The sequence below is a fragment of the Amia ocellicauda genome, unplaced genomic scaffold, assembly GCF_036373705.1.
Source record: "Amia ocellicauda isolate fAmiCal2 unplaced genomic scaffold, fAmiCal2.hap1 HAP1_SCAFFOLD_61, whole genome shotgun sequence".
Taxonomy (NCBI): Eukaryota; Metazoa; Chordata; class Actinopteri; order Amiiformes; family Amiidae; genus Amia; species Amia ocellicauda.
In genome coordinates, this window is record NW_027102991.1 from 340,711 (window position 1) to 353,055 (window position 12,345).

Consider the following 12,345-nt stretch of genomic DNA (forward strand, 5'->3'; position numbering starts at 1 on the left):
TGCCACATCAATGTAATGCTTAAGCAAGGTATTAATGGAGAAAAGACTGCCTTTGCATAGCTGCTTCGCCAAGTACAGATTTTACTATGAACTAGTGTAAGACAAGTTTAAGAGCATACACCAAAACGTTTAAATACACCCACACACAAAAATGTTGATTTACTGTGGCAATATGTAACTAATGAACCCTTCTCAAAGATATGTGGTATGTTTATTAAAAGATTTTTATATATCTATGTGCAAGTCATTAAATCTATGTGATACATGTTTTTTAGGGGCTACCTTGAAAAAATTGCCCAGTACCCCAAAGAGTGTAATTGGTGGTGCAATTAACAGCAAGATAAATGAACTACGACACAGAATGAAACCAGAGTGAAGATTTGAAGAACCAGATCTGTATTTTTTGTTTTGTTTTCAACAGGGTTGGGGTCAATTCCAATTCAATTTTTAATTCCCTTTTCAATTCAATTCCAATAAAGAATATTATGTGAATGCAAAAAGTAATTGCAATTTTGAATTGATTTGTAGGAGGAATTGGAATTGAAAAACAGGAATTGACCCCAACCATGGTTTTCAGTGAGTGTTGTACAAATTGATAGGTCAGGGTTTCTGTAAAAACTTAATAGAGGCCAGCAGGCGTGCACAATCTGGGAAAAACTGCTCCACTACAACAGACCTCTTTCCCTTCGTTTTCTCTAAAAACCTCCTGATATCCTTCACTGCAGCTCTGACTCACCGAGGACGAGGAGGCGAGAGAGGAATCCGTGAAGCCGCCCTCACTGTCACTCCGAGCCGCGATGCTCCAGCGTGTAGCCGGACCTTTCCCCACCAAGCCGCTCGCTACCCCAGCTTCACTACTGTGCCACCACTTCTTTTACTGCCACTATTTACCAACACCGTCCGTGCTCCCTCCCAGCACCTTCTTAGTGCGTTTTTTCCACCCGGCGCCTCGGCTTGTACCGCCGAGCCTGGCCCTGCCTCCTCCTCGGCTACACCCTGTGTGTCTGTCCGCCCGTCTGCTGGCTGCTGAGGTTGTTCCTCGTCACTAACCAGCGCCCCGTGCACCGCCTCAACACCATCTCCCCCCGGCGTCTCGGTCGTCACTATCCCCCGCTGCCTCGACCCCGTCCCCCAGCTGTGCGTCATCGCCTCCGGGCAGCTCTTCCCCCGTCACGGCATCAGTGGTACCATCGGTCCGACCGGCGACTGTCTCCTCCGCCGGGGCTCGATCTCTGTCTGCCCGCTGCATCTGTGGCTGCGGGCCGGTGTCTCTATTCCTCCCCGCGTCGCCCCGCTCCTCCTCCCGCTCCCTGTCCTGCTCGGGACAGTTCCTCACGACATGCCCCTCGCTCCCACACCTGAAACACTTCATGGACTCCGAAGTAGCGAACACGACGTAGTCGGTATTGTCGATCTTAAATTTAAAAATGACATTAAGATCCTCATTGATGTTATTGAGGATCATATACAGCTGCCTTCGGAAGGACACGACGTGTTTCAGTTGCGGGGCTTTGCAGCCCAGCGGGACCCTCTTAATGCCGGACATCAGCTGCCCGAGCCGGTGCGGATGAACGGAGGGACGTTAGACAGCGTTACCTTCCGGGCAGGAGCAGCGAGCGGCAACACCGGGGTGAAAGTGTCGTCTAACACTGTGCCATTAGCCACTAGCTGATTGAGCAGATCAGTGGTTTTTAAGAAGATAACAATGGCAGCAGACTTGATATTTTCACACCCTGCTACCTCCCCAACCGCTAACACACACTGCTCTAGGGGGCAGAACTGCACCGGAGCGATCTTGACTCCATGGCGTCGGGTCAGTTTTTCAAAAGACGCATTCAGGGGGTCCGACCCCCCGACCCGGGAAGAACTACCGGTACTCCCCCCTCCCCTCCCCTGTTCCCCCACAATAAGAAAAGCACTGAAAACAGAAGACAAAATAAACAAACTGAAAAAAGTAAAGCAACAAAAAAACGCAGCCAAAGGACAGAGCTCTCAGCAGCACTCCCGCTCACTGCAGACCCCTCCCACACACTCCCAGCTGAGAGAGAGAGAGAGAGAGAGAGAGAGAGAGAGAGAGAGAGTTAGTGTCTGTCTGTCTCTCTCTCTGTAGATGCATCATAGGGAACATATGTAACAATCTCTCTTTTTGTTTACCAAAAATGAGAATGAACGTATTTCAAGTGGGTGTTGCCTTGGTTGGAAACGTTTTAAGATTATTTATGAAGTGTAAAGTGGATTTGTCTCAGTTCTCCGTAGTTTTCAATGTATGTGCCATTCAGTAGCGTTCATGTTACAGATGTGCCCTATGCAGTGGTAGGGTCAATAAAATGTCAGTAAAACTTTATTTTAGCAATTATGGAGGGGAAGAACTGCAAATAGAGGGTCCCCACTAATTATCTAACTTACCAACAAAGTTTCAAATTAGGTCTTGCGAAGCTGCCAAATAATGCTGTATAATCGTATGTGTCTTCATACACCGGCTGCTATAGTCTGATAGCTTTGATTATATATATATATTTTCTCGTGAACCACAAATGCTATTTGCTTGATTTTTACAGAGTATGTTATAAATACCATTCTTATGAAGCCTGACAAATTGTATGCTGTAATTATGAATATTTTCAAATCATTTGTTTGTTTTTCCTAACATGTTACAAATGTTCCCTATGTGAAAGATGCATTATATCTTAATAACGTCTAAACAATTAAAGATATACAGATTATTATTTTCGGTAAAGTTATAACACATTGCTATTAACTATGTGTGTCAGTAAAAGTTTAAAAAATCCTAACAATTTTTTATTGATCCTGCAAAATAAGTGTTTAGGGAACATTTGTAACATAGTTAGGGTTACCACTGGGTAAGGGTTACATCTTCAGCAGTAAGTTTATTCATGTTAATTATTCTCATCAATGTTAAAGAACAATAAGTTCTATCATGTGTGTCGATAAAATGCTGATATTCCATAACGTTTGCTTGTGTATTCTGCAAAACACATATTTAGGGAACATTTGTAACATTAGGGTTACGATTTGCCATAGACGCGGAATGAGTTTGATTGTGATGTTAAATGGGGTTTAAAGACGCAGTCGCCTCGGTGCTGATTACTATTGCTGTGTTTCTCCACTTCTACTCCATGCTTGGGAACGCCCACATCCAGTGACGTCAAAACCGGTGTAAAAGCGGGCCGGTTCAAAAAAGATCAGCTGGATCCCAGGCCGAGCAGCAGCTCCGGCTCCAGCACCGGCACCATGTCGCTGGAAAAGCGCTAAGTGAGCTCACAGTGAGCTCAGTGTAATGTCTGCTCTGGTGAGCTCACAGTGTGACCTAGTCGTGAGTTCACGTCTTCACTGGGTAGTCCTTGACAACTTAATTGACTCAATTCTTGGGCTTAATTGGTCAAAATGACCATTGGTTGAAGGTACTCAGGGACTGATGTGTAGAGAGACTTATTAAACCTGCAGGATTGTGGTTTTCCCAGAACAGAATTAACCAGTGTAGCGTTATGTTGGGTGTATTCTGATAAGAGCATTTTAGCTCTGAGCTGAAGCACTGATCTAAAGAAGACCTCTCCCCCCCAAATTTATCAGATTTCCTTAACTCATCAGCATGTGAACTGGTTTACATCAAAGTGACAGTCTTGGGAGGATGGCACCGAGAATGGGCCAAATAGCTTGGAATCCCTGCTGTGAGATGTCTGGGGAAGGGGGCCTGTAGGAAATAAAAACTCTTTGAAATGGACGAGAGCCGAAATCCCGACACAGAGCTACGAACCCGTGCCAACCGGCATTTCCAAAAGATGGCATGGATTGACATCAGTCATAAATCAAGCCCCCCTCCAATAGGACACTGGGGGCTGAAACCGAAATCCAATCTCAAGAACTCAGGGACCAATCACCTACTGATCTGACAGACTTTAAGGAACAGCGGACAGTCTTTCTCTCTCTCTTTCTCTCACCTGAACCAGAAACTCGCTGCCACAGCTCAACCTGTAGCTCTGTTGCCAGAACCGGAATCAGAAACCAACCAAGTCTTTGCCGGCAACAGAAGAGTTAAACTGGGAGAAGGAGATTGAGCCGTACGAAGAATTCTTTTAAAGGACTTTATTAAATAAATAACTTTACAGACCCACCTGATCAGTGGAGTTTTACAGCTGGACAATTGACTAAGTCGACTGAATACGAAAGTGTCAGTCATTTAAATAGCTATTTGAGTCTTAAGAAACTTGACCCTTGGAACAAACAGGGCCCTGCTTTCCTCAAAGACTTTGTCTTCAAGTAACTACGGTGGAACCCTGCTTACAAAGAAGATTTTGTGCACAACCTTGGAGCCTTCAAACCAGTGGAAAATCTGTTTGGAAAAGACTCTACATTCGCGAAACCCCAACTTCCAGGTGCATCGACTGAGTGGAAGTTCTTGGACAAAGCCGAACCGGACTGCCTTTGTTCCAAACCACACGGACCTCGTGCCGTGTGCTGTTATCTGAGCCCGAAGCCAGAGAGGCCTCTCTGCGACGAAGTTCAGATAAGTTTAACAGTTTGGAGTTTGTGATTCATGACATTTGAGAAATCAATTAGAAATGTTAATCTGTGATTCATAACTCTAGAATGTGTAATATCATTTAGTTTTCTTAAATATAAATGTGTGTTGCATTCAACTGTTTTGTTGATAATTTTAGAAATAAAATCTGTCAACGCCGAGAAATATCTTCTCATTCCTGTTTAACTGTTTAGTCTGAAATTGACACAAGTTAATAGACACCAGATTATAGGTGGCCCTGCCTATCCTTAATCATTGAATAATAATCAGTTAAGGGAAATTGTGGTAACAAGTAATGATAGGATCTTTCTCTGTACCTAAACGTTAATGAGACTGATATATATATATATATAACGAGAAGTTACCTGACATAAATACTAACCTGCGTAGTTATTTAATGTCTGACTAACAATACTAACGAGAGACTCACCTTCGTCTTACTAACCGGTATTGTAGTCAATGTGTTTATAACCTTTTTTGTTTAAAGATTTGTGTGTTATCATATGCGATCCCATGGTCTTTGATTTGGTCACGGAAGTGATTTGTCTTTGATTTGTTGATCTAGAGTTGAATTTTAATTAGTTTTTCCCTTTTGTATAATTAGTGTAGTGCTACATTTAGTCTTTGTTTTTGAATAAATTTGACAATTTATATCTGTCTGCGTCCAATTATTACAGAAATTGAGTTCTACAAGACTCCAGGATTCGTGATAAGGTAATACTATAAATTCACTTCTTTAATTGAAATTTATAAGTGTACCTTATACATAATGTATCTATTAAATTAACTGAACAATATGAAGCTTGTAACTATGTTTAATTAGTGCTGGTTTTACAGTTATAAATTGCTCAAATATTGTAAGAAAGACAATTTGACCGCCTGTTCTAAAGTGAAAGTTATATTCACATTAATGATTGCACTAATTCAGTGATATTTATGTTTATTGGCCTAGAATAAGGCAATAATTATGGCTAAACTGCCAACAACACAGTACTAAAGAGAATTGGACTCCCTGTTGTAAAGATTTACACTAGGGGTGTCCCGAAGCACAATACCTTATTCGGAAAGGCACGGATAATGGCTTCAAAACCAATAACGAATAATTTTGCCGAATAATATGCGGCTAAGGCTGAGACAGTCACAGCTTGTGTTTGATGGATAACAGGTGAGCCAGGGGATCATATCACGAAACTTAAATGTCTGAAATCACTAGGCAATAATGTCCGTGTGAAATGAATGTGTGTAAACTTTAGGACTGAAATGAGCGCAAATCAAATAGCAGCTCTCTGCGCTTCTCTCTGAAATCAGAGCTTTAACGGGGTGCTTGAATATGATTTCACTTTTCTAACTTTAGTTAGTGTGTAATGTTGCTGTTTGAGCATAAACAACATCTGCAAAGTTACGAAGCTCAAAGTTCAAAGCAAAGGGAGATATTTGCTGTTAAAGAAATCGTTTTTTAAGGACTACAACAAACGGCTGGGTTAGTGACATCACTAACCCTAGAATTGACATAAACCCCGTCCCCTGAACACAATTCAGAGATTATCAAGACAGAATATGCTAATCAATGAGTAGAAGATAACTAAACATAGTCCAGTTAACATAATAGATGGTGAGGTACATTACTACACACAAATAATATGGTTTGCTAAGTTGTTAATATGAAAGAATGTCGATCCTTCAAATGTTTAATACATGTTAAATAATGGGTAATATGTCCTTACTAATCAGAATTACTAGTGTACTTATGCTTAACTAATGCATCATTCTGGACTATTCAAATAAAGTGTTATCACAGTTCTTAATGACATGCATATTTTGGACATAGTCAGGTGCAAAAACAAGAAGGTTACTTTGTTGTCGGTGTTTGCGCAGAGGTTGCGTATGTTTGCGCACAGATAGCGGATAATCGCTCGCACCTTGGAACCTATTTCCGGGAGCGCGTTGTTGAGCCACCAGGCTCTGTTTTGTGCGGATGGGCGGCCGGAGCGCGTTAAGGGTTTTCTGTTACAACTTGTCGTTAATAACTAATGATCTTCGCATGCAAGTCAATCAATCAAAACTAACTTGAGCTGGACAATAACTTTATTCTAGAGCTGCTGTAAAGCCAAAACAATCTCTGTCACTTTCATTTCTTATCACTGGAAAGCTGCTTTCAAACAATTCATATTGTTAAAAGCGCTATATAAATGAAGGTGATTGACTTCCCTTGCATAGACTTTTTGTCACTGCTGGTTTTACTGTTCTAAATAACAGTAGGACTTAGCCTAGATTTAATACCAGATTTCTTTGTTTTTTAAGTTCAAATGTATTATTATGTGAATTGGTACTTAAGTAAATGGTGTGTGATTATATGCATGACATTCATTCGGTGACAGTGGAATACAAACAGTCTTACCGGTGTATTCTCAACATCAGTTTCATCTGAATCCGTATATCCGTGTATCATAACAGCTTCACATTATTTATTGGCCCCGACAGTGTAAAAACAAATTAAATGCATTAGATAGGTCTACTTACTGCTCACAAACTTGATAGAGGCAGCGTACACTGGCCAGCCATGTTTGGGCTTTTTCCCTTTCTGCCATCCCACAGCAGCTGAACAGTCAGTTTGCGGGTATCCATCGTCATCCATCTTGGTGTCATCATATTTACGTATGGCTTCGGTTTCCACCTCGCTATACATCCCAGCATCCTCCCCACTGACCCATTGGACCACTGCAAACTTTCTCATCACACCTTGGGCTTTAGAAGAGTTTGGCTTTTAGTGAATTTAGATCACGGCTGTTTCATCAGATCTCACATGGGAAGGTCACAGTTTTGTGTCTTGTGAGTCTGATTGTAGCGTCATGGGCATCATTTTTGCTTTGTAAGACCAGTTTGCCAGACACAGACATAATGCTAGGCCAGCTAAATGTCAGCTGCATGCAAGTTAGCTGCAGATCTGTGAAAGATTAGTACAATCGATAATGAGGGCTGTCGATTTAACGCGGTAATCTGATTCATTAACGTTAGTTGTGAGAAACTAACGCGATTCAAATATTTTAACTCAATTAACCCACCCGCCCCTGACCAACGTAGGTAGATTTGTGTAATGAAATAGATTCAAAACTGAATCGCTTGACAGTAAAAAAAGTAAATGTAGTCTAATGTTAACGGTATAATACCCATTCAACATAAACCAACAAATACATGAATCCAGTTCACGTTACCTAAATACACGAAGCAAGGGCAATATCAAAGTTGTTGCTGGCTCAGTTAGCTCCTAGCAAGGTAACCTTAACTCTTGCAACTGTTGTCTTATTGAACAAACCAACTACTTTGCTTATAAATTACTAAATGAACCAACCTGAATCAACACAAATCCCTGAGTAATAATTACAACAAGATACAATTATTCTTTCCTTCGGGGTGACGTTAGAAATCCATGTTTAATCGATCTGAAACCTCTGTTGAAACTTAAAGCAACGGCCCGTGTTACCGCTGTCTGGCTGCTTCAATGAGTCAGTGATCTGGATTTCTATTGGATCCCGCGCAGCAGTTCAAACATCAACCAATCGGCATATTGTATGGGCTTATGGCCCTAATTCACTTGCCTACATGTAGCGATGTGTTTTCTATTATGCAAAATGGCGAAACGAAAATTGTGTTGCTTTAACAGTTGCCAAGAAGAAAGAATGATTCCTCGTCGTACTCGGACCAGGTGGAAAACAAGGCAAAACTTGTTTTTCCAGCAAAGTTTTGGTCATATTGATAATTTATAGGCCCTAGAAATGTGTGTATTAAATATGATAAACTATAATATATTCATAAATAGGCATTATACTTATTGTTGAACATAATTGTACAAATAATGTTTAGTTTAAGTTATGTTAAGTTTTAAGGTTTTAAAAATGTGTTTAAAATGTTGTAAAATGCATTGACAAACATATCTGAAGGCGAGTAGATTTCCCACTACAGCTGGTCATGTTGTTTTTAAATGCTGCCCGTGAACTGAACAATGAACGAAGTCACCATATCTAAATATTCACAACAAACACCCTTTCGACATGAAACCAAGAAATGAGAGCAATGCTTTCACTGCTCGCCATAGCGTCTCAATGTTAGTGTCCCTCAGCAGGATATGTCGCCCATTTTAGGTTTACAGACATTCTATAAATTAGCAGCCTGGCATTAGTACTGTCAGTAAAATATTATGCATGGCTAATAATTTTATGTCATAATAATATATTCATCTGTAGCCTATGGAGATGGCTTCCATCTCAAGACACCAATATAAATCTAAGCACAACAGCAATGCTAAAATGTAATGTATTATTGTGTCTGTAAAAGTGAAAGGAGCATACAGGTAGACGGTGGGGTGGGTTGTGAACACTAGCTTTAATCTTGATGAACATCCTGGGAATTAATAACAGTCAAAACAGCTTGCCATATTGTTGAACAAGAATATCAACATTTAGAGTAAAACAGGTTTCTTTTGGTACACACTTTGCTTATGATCACTCAAATTTGGATTCTTTCCCATTTGTTACAGAATACCAACCAATCAAACCTGGTGTCTTCAGGTCCCTCAAATGACCATGTCACAGATGCCAGTTGGCTGAACATCCTCGCATTTTCCATGAAGCACAATGTAACAGAGGCTTTAATGGAGGACCTACTGAAGCTGTTAAGGTTATGTAGTGGGGATGCTGCAAGCATCCCAAGTAGCAAGTACATGCTAGAGAAGGAGTTTAAAGATTATGTAGACAAATCAGAATACCATCTGTGAGACAAAGTTTAGAGCTGGGTCAATTTTTTATTTGTATACCTTTGAGGAATCAACTTCAAGCTCTTTTGGAGAATGAGCCTATTCCAAATATTTACAATGACCAAAACAGATGGAATAACAGATTTTTCAGATGGGAAGTTGTACAAATATCTGAAATCAGTTAGTGATTCATTCTTTTCCCTGTCTTTCAATTGTGATGGAGTGCCAGTGTTCCAGTCATCTAAATACAGCATATGGCCCTTACTATGCTCTGTTAATGAATTACCCCCAGAGGAAAGAGATACAAATGTCATACTATGTGCCTTGTGGTTTGGGTCATCAAAACCACAAATGACTAGCTTCCTCAAACCTTTTGTGGAGGAATGCAAAAGTCTTGGACAAACAGGTCTTCAGTGGCAGGATCCAGTAGATCACTCAATCAAAACGACAAAGGTCTATGCATTATGTGCCATATGTGATGCTGTTGCACGACCTTTACTGCAAAATTTCAAGCAGTTTAATGGAGAGTATGGGTGTGGGCACTGTCTTCATCCAGGTGTTCCTTAGAGATCATGACACAACTGTGCAAATAGGTGAGATTGCCAAAAATAATGAACAGAGCATTTTGGGCATAAAAGGGCCATCTCCAATTGTGGACTTGCCAGATTTTGACCTGATCAATGGCATGGTCCCTGATTACATGCATTGTGTGTTGCTGGGGGTTTGCCGGCAAATAGCCACTTTATGGTTTGATTCCAAAAGCTATAGTAAACCATGGTATGTTGGTTTGAACACTGTAACAGTGGATGTAAATCTTTTAGCAATCAAGCCTCTAAGCATTTTTTCCAGAATCCCACGGTCTATTGTTGAGCTAAGGTTTTGGAAAGCTCACGAATGACAGAACTGGCTTTTATATTACAGTTTGCCAGTCCTGGAGGGGATACTTCCAAACAGGTATCTTTGCCACTGGGCTCTACTTGTGGAGGGTGTGAGCATTTTGCTAGGTTCAGACATTAGCCAAGAGGATATTGACCATGCTCATGAGGCTCTTGAGCTTTATGTTAAATCAGTTCAGTCTTTGTATGGCGAAGATCAGGTGACCTACAATATGCATTCACTTCTGCATTTGACTAAGAGTGTTGAGAATTTGGGTCCTCTCTGGGCCCAGTCTGCTTTCATGTTTGAGAGCTATAATGGCTACTTGCTCAAGCAAGTCAAAAGCAGTAATGCAGTGCCTCAGCAGCTTTGCAAAAGAGTAGCATGGTCTCGGGCATTGCCACGCATAGCTAAGGCCTGCTCATCCAATGATGTTTCACCTGAAATTAAATCATTCTACACAGAAATGACCTCTGGTAAACGTCATGTAAAGAATTATACTAGATATGACTTGCACTTGGAGTGCCAAAGATTAGGCCAGTGTCTGAAAATAATATGAATGCATTGCATGCATTGCTAGATGTACCTGGGACCTCTATTGGCAGGTACTACAACAGAATAGTTATCAACGGAGAGGTCATTCAAAGCCAAACATACACAAAGACAAAGAAAAGGAACAACTCGGTTGTGATATTGAAAGATGGCAGTATTTTCACGGTTTCACACTTTCTCTGTGTCAGTGATGACCAATATCACTTATATGCAGTTGGCAAATTTGGAAATTGTACAGTGCAGAAACTGGTTCGAGGATCTGCTGTCAAAATATCACTGACCTTTATGCGGACTGTTCATTTTCCTACAGGATTTGAAAGAGCAGTTGATCTAAGGTTGATTATACAGTATATGACCATGTTTGATTATAGGCATAGGGCTCCACTTAGGACAAGGCAAGAGCATGAGTTAAGTACAGCCTTATACTGCTAAACTGCACTGTGTTCTATACATGTCTTCATATGCTGGACATTCATATTAAATTTGCACTATTTTCCTATGTTTTTACTTCATCAAAAACTATATGCCTTTAGTTGTATGTAGGACATATATGATTAAAAATACATTAATATTATGCAATTTATATATGTGTTTTTTGCAGCATATATGTCCCTTACAATATTCGGTTTGAACATATAAGAATCACAGGTTTTTTTAGGAAAAGGAAAGGATCCAAGTGCAGGCTTTAGCGTTGAAGCAGATAATCCAATAAGGGCAAAACGAGAGAGCATAAACAGGGACAGTCCAGGTCAAACGATCAAGCGAACAGGCTAGTAGAGAGATCCGAAAGGGGTAAACGAGAGAAGGAAGCAAGAGGTCAAAAATACACGGGAAGGCAATCAAGAAACAAGGCTTAGAATTGATTCAGGAGAGAATGCAAGACTTCGCGATGAATCTAGGAAACAGAGGGGTACTGTGTACTGTGAAGGAGAGAGGGATTGAACGAGGTGAATGAAGGATTGACCAATGATAGGAGAGGAGGACAGAACAGGTGCACCTGGTAGGGAAGAATGTGGAAAGACTGGTTTGACTGGACAAAGGACAAGAGAAGCACTAAACTAGTATTTGGGAGAGGGAGACCTCTGGTGGTGAACTAAGGTAGAAGCAGGGGAGACCGTGACAGTCTCCAAGGTTCTCATCGTAAATAACAAACAGAAATCAAACTACCTTCTGGCCTGACCTTCTAGCTTGACCTTATCTTTCTTAAGTATACAAGAGAGATTAACAGGTGTGAGAAAAGAATTTCTAACTTTCCTTCCACACATACATACATACATACATACATACATACGGAAAATAAATAATAGAATTTTGAATCACAATAAGATGTTATCAAGTACAGAAAAAGAAAATGTAATAAAATGTGATCTTAAATACATACAAATAAAGAAAATTGGTTTACTATTTCCAGATTCCTTTTTTGAAATACAATGACATGCATTACAAATGAGTATTTACATTATATTTACAGCCGGTGCTCGTGTGTCACTGTGTCCCTCAGGCTGTGGTAGGCGCTGACATATTGGGCAGCCAGGGTGGCTGTGTGTCCCTCCCCCAGGAGGACTGACCGTTTTTCTTTTTTCTAAGTTTTGTCACAGGTTGGGTGGGCATCCATTATGTTGTTACA